Genomic DNA, 14,693 nt, shown 5'->3' with positions numbered 1-14,693 from the left:
TTCTCCCTATTAAAATTCATCTTGTTTGTTTTGGCCCAGTTCTCTAATCTGTCAAGGTCATTTTGAAGTGTGATCCTGTCCTCTGGGGTGTTAGCCACCCCTCCCAGTTTGGTGTCATCTGCAAATTTGATCAGGATGCCCTTGAGTCCATCATCCAAGTCGTTGATAAAGATGTTGAATAAGACCGGGCCCAAGACAGAACCCTGTGGCACCCCACTAGTCACTCTTCTCCAGGATGAAGAGGAACCATTGATGAGCACCCTTTGGGTTCGGTCAGTCAGCCAGTTACAAATCCACTGAGTGGTAGCATAGTCAAGACCGCATTTTACCAGCTTCTTTACAAGAATATCATGGGGCACCTTGTCAAATGCCTTGCTGAAATCAAGGTAGACTACATCCACTGCTTTCCCTTCATCTACCAGGCTTGTAATTCTGTCAAAAAACGAGATCAGGTTAGTCTGACATGACTTATTTTTCAGAAATCCATGCTGACTATTGGTGATCACAGCATTCCTTTCTAGGTGCTCACAGACTGTTTGCTTAATGATCTGCTCCAGAATCTTCCCTGGTATTGATGTCAGACTGACTGGGCGGTAATTATTTGGGTCCTCTCTTTTCCCCTTTTTGAAAATAGGGACAACATTTGCCCTCCTCCAGTCTGCCGGGACTTCGCCTGTTCTCCAGGAATTCTCGAAGATGACTGCCAGTGGTTCTGAGATCACATCTGCCAGTTCTTTTAATACTCTTGGATGCAGCTCATCTGGCCCTGGAGACTTGAATACATCTAAACTAGCCAAGTATTCTTGTACTATCTCCTTAGTTATTCTGGGCTGTGTTTCCTCTGCTGAGGTTTGAATCCATGCGACGGGGTGAGCTCCCATTGTTCTGTCCCAGCTCCTGCCAACCTAGCAGTTCGAAAGCACGCCAGTGCAAATAGATAAATAGGTACTACTGTGGCAGGAAGGTAAACGGCATTTCCATGCACTCTGGTTTCCATCACGGTGTCCCATTGTGCCAGAAGCGGTTTAGTTATGCTGGCCACAGTCTGTGGACAAACGCCCCACATTGGGTAAAAGTGTCTTGTATTGGAGGGGGTTAGACAAGATGACCCTTGTGGCATCTATCTGCCATCCATCTATCTATCATCTATCTGTCTATCATCTATCTATCTAAACACACAAAGATACACATGCATAAACACACACTCATGTAAAAGTATATGTATATATTATAAGCAAATGAAGAATAATTCTAAGAAAATTATCTGTTGCGTTCAGGTTCTACTTGTGGAACCCATGGACACTAAGAGCCCAGTGCTGTGCTAGATTGGTTCCTGACCTGACCCAGCAAAACTCCTTTTATGTTGTTAGTATTTTAAGTGGAACATAGACCTTATCTATTCTGAGCGCAGCATTTAAGCAGATTGGCTAGATATTAAGTTAACATTGCTTAGCTAAATGTTCCTTTCAGCATCTGCCTTCCAGATACATATTATCCCACGTCTACCTAGTGCAATTCCGCCCATGCCTACTCTGAGGTAAGGCTCACTGATTTCCGTGGGACTTACTTCCAAGTAAGTGTGCGCCTTCGACTTTGGTTTCTCCATGGGGAATGTATATTTTTGGATTGTCCTTTGAAGGCAGATCTTGTGCGACGGAAGGTAGAAATTTCAAAGTCCCAAGCACACATCTGACATTACACACAAAGCTTCGTTATGAGAAACTAATTAAATTCCTCCTGACCCCATGCAGCTCAAGCGGAACAATTACACTCCTGGCTGCCCTGCGCCATGCCACCTTCTGTTATGCTGTGTCATATAAAGCAACATGACATTGCATAACCTGCCATGATTTCTGGCAAATAACGTGCAAAGAATGCAGTGTGGCAGTAATTGGCATTTTCGATGTCAAAAGATAAAAAAAAAAACCAGGGAAGCTGCATTGGGAGCGTTAAATGTTGTTGTCATTAGGCCAGAAGGGGAGGCCAATAAGAGTAAACATATCTAGGATGGAAACACACCTGCTACCATTTCCTGCTAGCTCTTCACAACATATTTCATTAATATAATGAGGAGAAGCTCGTTGGAGCACAATCTCTTGAAAAAACACACGGAAATGAATAGTATATTGTATTTGCAACGCTAGCAGCTGTTGCCATATATGACATTGGCCCTCTGCCTTCTGAATATGCATGATCTTATACATTGATGGGCACAACATAAGATCTATTTATAGTAGCTAGATAGACAAATAATAAATTTGGGGTAGCAATTATAAATAGCATCTATTAACGTATGTGACCATGCATCATAGGGCTGCTAGTCCTGGCTGTTCCTCCCCCACCCCAGCTTCCTTCTATTGCCTGGTGGGTCTTGCCACACTGATGTGTCCTTATGTAAATAGTGTCCCTGTTTACCCCCAAAGTCTGGAATGGATTGGATGTCCCCCAGGCCATTCGGATAAATGAGATTGCACTGTACTTCATTTCATTTCATTTCATTTCTCCAGTGCCCGGTGTAGATAAGGCCTATCTTCTGCAGTGGAAGAGGTCACTCAAGAGCAACAAGATGGTCTTCCTTTCTCCCTATCCAGTGCATTTTTTTTTATAGCTGCAACCACAGTCCATGGATAGATTAAGATCCATTAGAATTGCTCACAGCACCATCTTAATTTCTAGTGTCTGTCAGCCAGGCTGCACAGGAAAAGCACGTGTCTCTGCATAGCAAATATCCTAGCCGGGATACAGACGAACCGTCCAGCCATGAATGTAATGTTAAACATTAGAATGATGCTCCTTTGTTGCTTGCTAGAGTACACTGCCTGTCCATATCAACCTGAATAAACATTTCAGTTAAGGCTAGCAATATGAGTTTTCCAAAGTATTGCTTTTAATAATAATAATAATAATAATAATAATAATAATAATAATAATAGGAAGGGAAAGATCATTCATTTTATCGTGTGTATGTTAAAAAATGGGTGTTCTAGTCTCAAACCATGGGAATCCTTATGGGATGAATGGCTTCTGCTTACCCTTTAAAAAAAAAGAAGGAACAACATCACAACATATTAATTGATTCTAAACCTGCAAATTAACAAAGAATACAGTTGTTTTCCAGCACGTCTGTGCTTCTCAGCTGGAGATGTGCTGTTTTTCATGCAGTACACAGCAGGTTGAAAATGGCTGTGTGCTCTTACGTGTGGGGAGGGGCAGGGGGCGCGCTAGCCACCTGACTATTTTGTGCTGATGGAGAGTTGGTGGATGGAAGCGTAAATAAATGAATTTTCCTTGAATGAAATATTCTGTGATCTGATGCCGTATCATTTCATTTCTAAGCTCTCTATTATGATTGTTAACATGCAACGAACAAAGGAGCTGCCAGAATTTCAAGCACATGATAGTCACTTTCCCACTATTGCAACACAATGAGTCCATTAGCGTTTTTTTAACCTTTAGTGTGTGTGTGTGTAATAATGATGCAATGAGTAAAGGTTTCATTTAGGCCGAGGAACTTTTGTAGAAACACTTGGATCTGCAAATCACATAAAGTCCCCTTCCAGCCTTCTCTCAGCACCACCATTGCTTACCCCTTCTCCCTCCAGCAGAGTCCGACCATTTCTCACAGCAGGAACACATAACAGAGAAGACATGTAGCTGAGTTTCAGAGCATCTGCTGTCCTTAATTCACTCCCTGGCATCTCTAGTTGGGCTGAGAGAGCCCAACCCTGGAGAGCCATTGCCAATCAGCGTAGTCAGTAGTGCGCTAGATGAACTGAAGGCCTGACTCGCCAGAAGGCGGCTTCCTAAGTTCATACAGCCACTCCATGTCCAATGCTCCACCCAGCCTTTGGTTCAGTTGCTGGATAACACCAGTGGTTCATCTAGTCCAGCATCCTAATCTCACAACCAGAAGCCTATGGGAAGCCCACAGGCAGGACCCTGAATGCAACAGAGCTCCCCGATCCTGCAGCTTCCAGCAACTGGTACTGAGACATAGTGCCTCTGACCGTGGAGGTACAACACAGTCATCAATGGAGCCAGTGTGGTGTAGTAGTTAAGAGCGGTAAACTCATAATCTGGTGAACTAGGTTTGCGTCTCCGCTCCTCCACATGCAGCTGCTGGGCCAGTCACACTTCTTTGAAGTCTCTCAGCCCCACTCACCTCACAGAGTGTTTGTTGTGGGGGAGGAAGGGAAAGGAGAATGTTAGCCGTTTTGAGACTCCTTCGGGTAGTGATAAAGCGGGATATCAAATCCAAACTCCTCTTCTTCTTCATCATCAATGGCCGTCTCCTCCATGCACTTGTCTAGTCCTCCTTGCAAGCCATCCAAGTTGGTGGCCATTGCATTTTGTGGAAGTGAATTCCATAGTTTAGCTATGTATGGAGAAGTACAGTGTACTTTTGCTGTATGGAGAAGTACAGTGGTACCTCAGGTTACATACGCTTCAGGTTACAGACTCCACTAACCCAGAAATAGTACCTTGGGTTAAGAACTTTGCTTCAGGATGAGAACAGAAATCGTGCTCCGGTGGTGCGGCGGCAGCTGGAGGCCCCATTAGCTAAAGTGGTGCTTCAGGTTAAGAACAGTTTTAGGTTAAGAACGGACCTCCGGAACGAATTAAGTACTTAACCCGTGGTACCACTGTACTTACTTCTGTCTGTCCTTCTTCCAAAAATCAGCTTCACTGGATTTCCACGAGTTCTAGTTTTGTGAGAGAGGAAGAAAGATTTTTCTCGGCCTACTTTTCCCAAACCATGCATGATTTTGCACCCTTCTACCGTGTCTTTCTCGCCTTATCTCTAAATGAAAAAGCCCCAAATGTAGGAACCTTTCCTCATAGTGGAGTTGCTCCACCCTCATTATCATTTGGTTGCCCTTTGCTGAATTTTTTCCAACCCTACAGTATCCTTTTTCGAGGTGTTCTAGGGTAGGTGGTATCCCAAATGCCATAGATTTGTAGAATGGTGTTATGATATCAGCCGTTTTGTTTCTGGTTCATTCCTTATGTCTCCCTGGCAAAGAATTTGCCCCTTTCACAGATGCTGGGTAATATTTATAACTTCACTTACTTCAAAATATGGTAAACAAGTCAGCAAAGGGTCCTCCTGCCCATTCTGCCATGTGGGCCCTGGACCTATGGCCCAGAGTACTGCCCTGATGCATGAGGTGTGTGTTAATTTACCACTCTGCAGTATGTTGACATTTTCTCAGTTCTTCTGCAAGAGATCTTAAAACCCACTGGGCCTGTGATCTCTATGCACCCAAATTAAGATGTAAGTGAATGTCTTTCTTCTTTTGGCTAGGACAGGCACTGCAGATCGTATCTTTGTGGACTCTTTATATGGTGCCCAACTGTTGCGGTATAAGATTATTTCTCTCCATTCCACCCAGATGGCTTTAGAAGATGCCCATGGGTGCATTCGCTGGGGTGATGCTAGTTGACACAAAGATTTTCTTTCCCTAAGTTATTTCACAGTTACATTGATTTAGACAAGCTAGTTTTGACATTCTGTTGAAAGCTGCTACCTGTTCAATAATTCTATGATAACAGAGAGATTTTCCAAGAGAAGTTCCCTTCAGTATATCTAGAAATGAGATACCATAATCTCAAGCGTTACTGTAGTCTGTGCTACTGATAGAAGTGGATTATGGGGGCATTTTACTGTATTTTGCAGTATAAATATTATGACCTTCTGCCTGGTTTGGATTTTATCTCTGAACTTTTTCTGGCTGAAGATGTCTACATTATAACCATTTAGGATTAGGTGATCGTAAAATTAGCAGGCAAGGTTCATTGTCTTCCAACCCAGCCAGCCACAATTCATTACATCAGCCCAAGTGATCCACATCCAGTGATTCAGCTGAGCAAGTGAATGTGTGAAATTTGTAGCAATAGTCATTACAATGGTGGTGGTAGATGTGGGTAAAAATACTGCTGATCTTGAGTGAACCCTATAGCAACCCTCTAAGCACGTATGGCAGTCATCCCATTTGTAAACCAGCAGCAAGTTTGCGCTCCAAAATTCAGTCTGAGTTTTCATAGATCTTTACAGGTGAAAGTCAGATGGTGATCATGCTAAATGCTGAATTTGGGAGGTGGGGATCAGGCTGTGTGGTGAAGACCTATGATAACTGACTACCAGTTGATGGAAACTGCAGGAGGGAAGAGTGGAGAAGGAGGAGGTTGGATTTGATATCCCGCTTTATCACTACCCTAACGAGTCTCAAAGCGGCTAACATTCTCCTTTCCCTTCCTCCCCCACAACAAACACTCTGTGAGGTGAGTGAGGCTGAGAGACATCAGAGAAGTGTGACTAGCCCAAGGTCACTCAGCAGCTGCATGTGGAGGAGTGGGGAATCAAACCCGGTTCACCAGATCATGAGTCCACCGCTCTTAACCACCACAACACACTGACTATTGTGTTCAGATCCTTCTTGCATGCAGGTATCTGTTTGGCCACTGTGAGAATAGGTTGCTGGACCAGATGTGCCATTGGCCTGATTCTTATGTTCTTAGCAGCCAACAGATGTTGCTGGACATCATCTCCTACAATAGACCATGTTCTCTGAGACTGATGGGAATAGGCATCCAACAATATCTGGAGGTTATGCCATCCTTGCCATATGAGGAAAAGTTGAAGGAACCATGTAAAGGTAAAGGTAAAGGGACCCCTGACTGTTAGGTCCAGTCACAGACGGCTCTGGGGTTGCGGTGCTCATCTCGCTTTATTGGCCGAGGGAGCCAACGTACAGCTTCCAGGTCATTTGGCCAACATGACTAAGCCGCTTCTGGCGAACAAGAGCAGCGCACGGAAACGCCGTTTACCTTCCCGCCTGAGCGGTACCTATTTATCTACTTGCACTGGCACGCTTTCGAATTGCTAGGTTGGCAGGAGCTGGGACAGAGCAACGGGAGCTCACCCCATTGCAGGGATTCAAACCGCCAACCTTCTGATCAGCAAGGCCTGGGCTCTGTGGTTTAGACCACAGCACCACCTGCATCCCTTGAACCATGTACTGTATACTTATTCTGGAAAAGAAAAGAAAAAACAGCAGGGGAACAACAGGAACCAGGTGCCTGTGGGAAATCAGCAAGCAGGACCCAAGAATAAGAGCATTCCCCCTTCTGTAGTTTCTAGCAACTGGTATACAGAAATATTACTGCCTCCAATCATGGAGGCAAATCATGGCCATCATGGCTAGTAGCCATTGATAGCCTTTATCCTCCATGAATTATTTGTCCAGTATCTAAGTTGGGATGCGGGTGGTGCTGTGGGTTAAAGCCTAGGACTTGCCGGTCAGAAGGTTGGCGGTTCAAATCCCCACAATGGGGTGAGCTCCTGTTGCTCTGTCCCTGCTCCTGTCAACCTAGCAGTTCAAAAGCACGTCAAAGTGCAAGTAGATAAATAGGTACCACTCCGGCGGGAAGGTAAACGGCATTTCCGTGAGCTGCTCTGGTTCGCCAGAAGCGGCTTAGTCATGCTAGCCACATGACCCGGAAGCTGTACGCTGGCTCCCTCGGCCAATAAAGCGAGATGAGCACCCCAACCCCAGAGTCGGCCACAACTGGATCTAATGGTCAGGGGTCCCTTTACCTTTACCTATCTAAGTTGGTGGGCATCAATGCCTCCTGTGGGATCAAGTTCCATAGTTTAACACGGTGCTTCATGAAGAAGTACTTTTCATTTATCTTTGCTTTCACGTGGCAACATCACTCTTCGACGATCTGAAGGGCTGTCACATAGAAATACTTGTTCTCTGGTGCCCCAGAAGGCAGGACTAGAGCTAATAGGCTTAAGTTAAAGGAGGCCAGCTTTTTGTTGAACATTGGGGAAAGCATCTTGACAGTAAGAGCAGCTCAACAATTACCTAGAGGGGTGGTTGTCTCTCCCTTGCTGGAGGTCTTTCTGTGGAGGCTTGGCAGTCATCATGGGAATGCTCTGGCTCTCCTGTACTTCCAGCACTGAGCAGAATGACGTGGCTTGCGAGGCCCACTCCAACAGAATGATTATGCAAAAAGGCAAAATTCACTAGATGGCCCCCTCCACAGAAGATAGAAGAACTCCTGTGCTAAGCTAAACTCGGTGCCCCTGGTGATGTTAATAAGCCAAGTGGATTGACAGCACTTGAAAGGATCACCCATTTATTCTGACAACTTAAAGTAGCTGTATGCTTCATGAGCAGATATCTCTCAGTGCATGATCTGGAAAAGAATCGCCTTGAGCAGAAAAGAACTGGCCAAAGTGTGCAGAATATTCTGCACAGTTGAGGGTTTGCTGTTGTTTTCATGTTCATGTACGAATGCAATGCAAACCTTGAGAAAATTCATCTTTCTTCGCTATAGTTAACAAAAAAAGAAGAATCCTCTGGCTTTGCTAGGTCTCTAGCAGGGTTGGGGAACCTATGGCACTTTAGATGTTTTGGAGCTCTTAACGTCTGTCAGGCCCAGGCAGAGTGGCCAAGGCATAGGGATAATTGAGAGCCCCGTAACATTCTTGCAGCCACAGGTTCCCTATCCAAGAATGGCTCCCAGATGATAGTTAAGGTCCACCAATGGGGCTGCAGAAGCTGCACATCAGATGAATCTAGAAGTCCAAGTTAGAACACAACAGTAAATAAGACTCAATTCTGGGTCAGTTCCCATCTGCACTGTAGGTTTAAAGCAGTCTCATACCACAGTCATGGCTTTCGCCTAAGAAACTTGGGATCTGTAGTTACTTAAGGGTGCTAAGAGTTGTTAAGAGACTCTTATTTCCCTGACAGAGCCACAATTTCCATACAGATTCTCAGGTGACCCCACTTTTTATGCCCTCCTATTATGAGAACTTCCCATTTATTCTTGCTTTCTGCTTCCAGCTCTTTAACCAGTTACTGATCCATAAAATGACCTATCCTCTTATCCCAAGGCTTTAAGCTTGCTCATTAGTTTTTGGTGAGAGACTTTATCAAAAGCTTTTTGAATGTCCAAGTATACAGCATCTATTGGATCACCCCTATCCACATGCTTACTGAAATGCTCAAATATCTATTAAAATATTAGTTATTTTTTTAAAAAAAAATGTTTGTGGAAGCCATGCTGGTCCTTTCTCAACAAGATTTGTTCTTCTAGATAAGTGGCAATTGCCTTTGCTTATCTTGACCACTCCCTCTGTGTGGTGGGGCAGATTTGGCTCAGAGGGACAGGACAAATGACTAGGGAGTAGCAACACTGTTGAAGAGGAAGTGGGGTACTCAGGGACAAGAGACCCTCGAAGGTTTCTTGCCTGAATGCACCCCAAACCCAGAGCCAACACTGGTCAGAAGCTGGAGGCAGGTTTTACCTGAACAGGAACAGTGTCTTAGAGTGCAATGCTTCACTTTTGCACACTGCTGTGAATGGCAACCATTTGCTTATGTCCACAGTGACACCAAAGGACATAGGGGATGCACACTTCCTCCCTTATCCTGGAGTCCCACCCACAGAGAATTAAACATGTTCTTATCTACATAGCCCAATCTGGCTTCTGCTTCTAGATGGCACTTGTGAGTGACAGGAGAGTGCGATGGAACGGCACACGGCTTTTATTAGGATGCTTCTGATAACTAGGAGCAGTTGAAAGCTATTGTCATTCCTCTTTAGTAGAGGAATTGATGCCAGTGCTTGATTAACTGCAGTTGGAAAGTGTTGAGCACTCTGAGCTCCCAGGCTGTGCTAAATTTCCGAAACAGCATCCCAGCCAATCATTAATGCCTATTCCTAGTGCCATGGACACCATTTACAAAAATAATGGTGCTTCAGATGGAGCTGTAACATAGACACCCCTCTATTTGAGGAATTAGATTAAAATTTTGTGACTGTGGCTTTTTGTTGCTTAGGTAACCACTGTTAACATGGCCTCGTAAAGGTCTACTTCCTCAGTTGAGATTGAAGAGGTAGAATTAATCATGAATATATTGACTGCTGCACTGTTAGAGATAACCTCCAGACAAAATGTCCCCAAATTACTAAGGCTGTCAGTTGATTAGATTTTGTTCATTCATTAATCACCTGCCTTTTAATTGATTAAATGATTATATTTAAATAAATCTGAATACTAGAAAAATCTTAACACATGTTCCTTTTTGAGACATTTTGCCTGATTAATCTACTAATTAAATCTTGCAACCCAACAAATTACCACTGGAATTTAGAATCTTGTATGTGGCAGAGTTAGTAAAACTAACAAATATCCTACGGATGTGTAATGGAAGATAAACTAGCAATAACTTTAAATCAATATAGTCTATTTGGTACTGAAAATGTATTTGTTAACTCTCTGGAAGGCTCTGGTTGAACTCAGTGAAGTTTAGTTTTAAGTAACTTGGGGCTAAGAATAGAGTTGCATAATACCATATTTTTCTATCTCATGGTGACATAAGGTCTCTTCTTCACTTTCCCTGGTTGAATTACATTATACATGGGCAATTCATCATCATCATCATCATCATCATCGTCATTTTATTTGTATGCCGTCTTTCCACACACACACACACACACAAACACAAAATCATTCTCCTAGGAGCTTCCCTTGGAATACAACAGCTTTAATCAAGCAAATATTGATGAATATGTTTACATACTAGATCTGGCAAAACAAGAAGCAGCATGGTAGATTTTTTTTTTTTTTTAAAAATCAGGCTACAACAGATTAAAAGACCTGGGGAAATCAAAATATATTTGCTTGGCACTGAAATGACACCAAGGTACCGGTAGGTTCCAGGTGAGCCTCTCAGAAGAAAGCATTCCACAATTATGCTGCTGCCACTGAAGGCCCTCATTCTGAAACTACCTTTTGCACCTCATATTGTGAGGAGGGTCCATGTAAGGCCACCATGATGTTCCACATAGACACACATGGAGAGAGCTTACATAGAAGAGAGAGACCGTTAATGTCATCTATTAAGCCAGGAGTAGTTAATGGGTTGTCTCTCCAGATGTTGTTGGACTCCCATCAACACTAGTCAGGATGGCCAATGGTCAGGGATGATGGGAGTCATAGTCTAACAATTTCAGCAGAACACAAAATTGGCAATCCCTGCACCAAGCTGAAATATGGTTGCACATTGCTTTTCAGGTGTAAGATATTTGCCAAGCTGCTGCAATACATGGGATGTTCATAAATATCCTAACTACCAAGGGGAAAGGTTTCAGCAGCTGCATGCTGAAAAGCAACACTGCTTTTCTGAGGAAAGTGAAAGGTCAGCTTGAGAGAAAACTGTTCAATGACCTAATGGAGTCGCTGTGCGCTTTGGCAATATCTATGGAAAGGGAGATGCACTGTCGACCAGGGTCCATGTCAGAGTAGACACAGTGAGTCAGAGGCTGAATTTCAAATATAGATTTGATCTAACTATAAGAACATTTAGCTGTACACCTCCCCACCTTTTTTGTTCCATATGAATATGCCTTTGTATCTATATAACTGCATCACTACAGAAATTTAATACAGGGAGAAATGGTCATGTTTTCGCTTCATCATCATTTCACCAAGCTGACATGGTGTCGTCTCAATCAAGATTTGATACATCACCTTCACCACAACCTGGACAGCAGCATATCCAAACTGATAAGCTTTTTCGGAGACCGAGACTTGAAGATACGCCGACACTATGCTGACTCTGCACCTAAACAGACTTGGGACGTGTACTTTCTAGCCCAGTATAACTATGGAAGGGTTTACTGCAAGAGACAGTTTCTCTGTTATTTGAGCACAGGACATGACATGAATTGTCATAACTATTACTCAGTATAATCTGCTCGGCCTGAATCTTGGCTTTGTCAGACACAAAGGTGCAATTTACACAACCATTTCCCCCATGTGATGGCTGCATGATAAAGTTGCAGAATCAGACATTTGGAAAGAGCCTTGGAGACCCTATACTTCAACCCCCTGCCCCATGCAGGAGCATAGCTGTCAACTTTTCCCTTTTCTTACGAGGAATCCTATTCGGAATAGGGGAATTTCCCTTTTTTAAAAAGGGAAACGTTGACAGCTATGTGAAGGACAATGACAGCAGCCCAGGCATATGCTCACCCAGCTTCTGCTTCCAGTGAAGGAGAGTCCATCACTTCTCAAGGCAGACTGCTCTTCAGTCTGTTGGTTCTTATGCACAAAGGCATTGAACACAACTGGCTTTAAAAATGTGTAATTAGTATGGGTGCTCCTGTATCAGGATAAATGGTAATAATATAATAATAATTATTATTATTTATTATTTATACCCTGCCCATCTGGCTGAGTTTCCCCAGCCACTCTGGGCGGCTCCCAATCAAGTGCTAAAAACACTACAGCGTTAAATATTAAAAACTTCCCTGAAAAATTCTTCAGTTGGAGCAAAAGTCAGCTTGTGGAGAAGAAGATCCATTGTGGCGGAAGAGAGAAAGGGTTTAATGCCTCTTCCTGTGTGCTGCGCTACACACTACAGTGGTACCTCGAGTTACACACGCTTCAGATTACACACTCCACTAACTCAGAAATAGTGCTTCAGGTTAAGAACTTTGCTTCAGGATGAGAACAGAAATCGTACTCCGGCGGTGTGGCGGCAGCGGGAGGCCCCATTAGCTAAAGTGGTGCTTCAGGTTAAGAACAGTTTCAGGTTAAGAACGGACCTCCGGAACGAATTAAGTACTTAACCTGAGGTACCACTGTATTTCTGTATTTGATTTTTAAAAAAATCTATTCAGTACCACAAGATCTGCTTATGGTCACTGTTTTTTTTTTTTTTAAAAAAAGAGGGAGCAGCAATGAGTACCAGCCATGATAACCAAATGGAACTGCCAGGTTCAAAGTTTTGTGTACTTCTGAAGAACAGATGCTGGTGACAAACAACAAGGGAAGGGAAGTTGCCTTCAGGTCCTCCTTTCAGAGGCGTCCGGCTTGATCATGTTTAAAACAGAATGCTGGATTATATGGCATTTGGTCCAGTCCAGGGGAGGTCTTCTTATTTCTTGCAAATCCCACTTGCTCCCAAGGAATATCCTGACTCACCATTTGCCTCCAAGTGAAGTCTCTGGAGAAAAAAAAAAAAGGTATGCACTTGGTATTCAGGATACAGAGCGCTGCAAAACTCAACTCTATGGCACATTCTGGAAAAGTGAATGCAAATCAGACATTTGCCTTTCATTTGACGAACACCCAGCCTCCCCCGGATAGTTCTGAGTGGAGTGATTGATTGAATGATTACTTTATAATGATACTTTATAAGCTGTGCCTGTTAATATAGCAGTTTGTTTATAACAGGCACTTATATATAATGTTGTAAATACATAATGCATCAAGAATGATTGAGCTCTGTCTGGAATGCAGCGAGAAACAATACGGTGCCGTGGCACTTTGTGATATTTTCATTTAGGGTATACTGGAATGCAGTAAGGAACAACAGGATGCTGTGGCAGAGAGGTGTGTTCAGTTGGCTAGGCATGTAGCGAGAAGCGTTAGAGTGCTGGGGTAGACAACTCTGTCTGCTTGGCCTAGTATGGACTCTGGAATGTAGTCAGGAGCAGCACTGTCCTGCTATGAGTCTTTCCAGGACGCAGTAAGAAACAATGGAAAGCTGTAGCATGCAAGTATGTTCTCTTCGTTAAGTATGCAAACTGCCTGGTATGCAGTAATAAACAACACAGTGCTATAGTATGCTGGTCTGCTCATTTGACCGAGTGAAAATTCTTGAATACGCAAATTCTTGAATACATGAGGATACGTTTCTTAGTCTAATTAAATAACTTGGTTGGATTGCTACTGCAGTGAACAGTGCCTTGGCCATCTAACTCAGTATTATCTAGCTCCACTAACGGGCAGGATTCCTTTTTTAAAGATTCCTTTTTATTAATGTTTTACCTCCACCTTTTTAAATGTTTCATTAATAACAACCCACATTAATACAAATCTTAATACAATCAAAAGATCCAATTAAACAATTCCAAACTAAACATTTTCGGACTCTCCAGGATTTCTGTCCCTCTCAGTCCTATCTGGGGATGCCAGGGATTGAACATGGAACCTTCTGCACACAAAGCAAATGCTCTTCCAATCAGCTATGGGCATCCTCCATGTGGCACAGTGCAAGGAGAATGCCACTGTAGACAGTGGTGCAGTGGTAAACTGCAAAGTGCAGGAGCCCATCATGACAGCCATGATAGCTACGCCCCCAACGAGAGTCCAGAAATATAGGCAGCTTAGTCTATTATGTACTCACACACAGAGAGAGATAGGGCATCATACATAGCATAATGCCCAATATATTAAGATCAGCAGAAAATTATGGAACAGTGAGCTGGGAGCTGGGAAAGGGTGGTGTAGTGGTTAGCCTGCTGTGACTGATCAGCATTTTGAGAGTCAAATCACTGCAAATAGGTTGCCTGGCTTCTCTTCAGATCATTTAAGACTGCCATCTTTTTGCAGTAAAACCACTAGGATGAAGTAAGAACTCCATCAAAGAAAGGGAAATAAGTATGCAACCTGCTTTTTGGATTTTCCACTGTGCTAAGCTATCAGAAGCAAGAGAAAACTTGGAAGGCTCATTAGCACTGCATTCATCTGCCAGAGCAAGGAAGATCCATCAATAACCCTGGCATTCTGGCACATGAGGCCATCACCCCCGCTCTGAAAATAGTCTTGGAGCAGCACTCCATTGCATTCCACTTCCACTAAATCACTGGTAGTAGACAGACAT

The 14,693-nt window shown here is 43.4% G+C and overlaps 2 long non-coding RNA genes across 5 annotated transcripts in view; both read right to left on the bottom strand.

The window, feature by feature from the left end:
* Window positions 1-5,964, bottom strand: part of LOC309338161 — a 243,581-nt gene extending 237,617 nt beyond the window's left edge. The window contains exon 1 of the long non-coding RNA XR_014154773.1: window positions 5,954-5,964. This is a non-coding gene — a long non-coding RNA (uncharacterized lncRNA). The remainder of the gene's footprint in view (window positions 1-5,953) is intronic.
* A 6,785-nt stretch (window positions 5,965-12,749) lies between these two features.
* Window positions 12,750-14,693, bottom strand: part of LOC309338106 — a 46,859-nt gene continuing 44,915 nt past the window's right edge. For all 4 annotated transcript variants that reach the window (XR_014154712.1, XR_014154713.1, XR_014154714.1 and 1 more), the window contains one exon: window positions 12,750-13,031. This is a non-coding gene — a long non-coding RNA (uncharacterized lncRNA). The remainder of the gene's footprint in view (window positions 13,032-14,693) is intronic.

Source organism: Podarcis erhardii, assembly GCF_964252035.2.
Source record: "Podarcis erhardii genome assembly, chromosome: 3".
Lineage (NCBI taxonomy): Eukaryota > Metazoa > Chordata > Lepidosauria > Squamata > Lacertidae > Podarcis > Podarcis erhardii.
The sequence above is the reverse complement of the archived record's forward strand: the minus strand, read 5'-3'. Positions and strand labels throughout refer to the sequence as shown.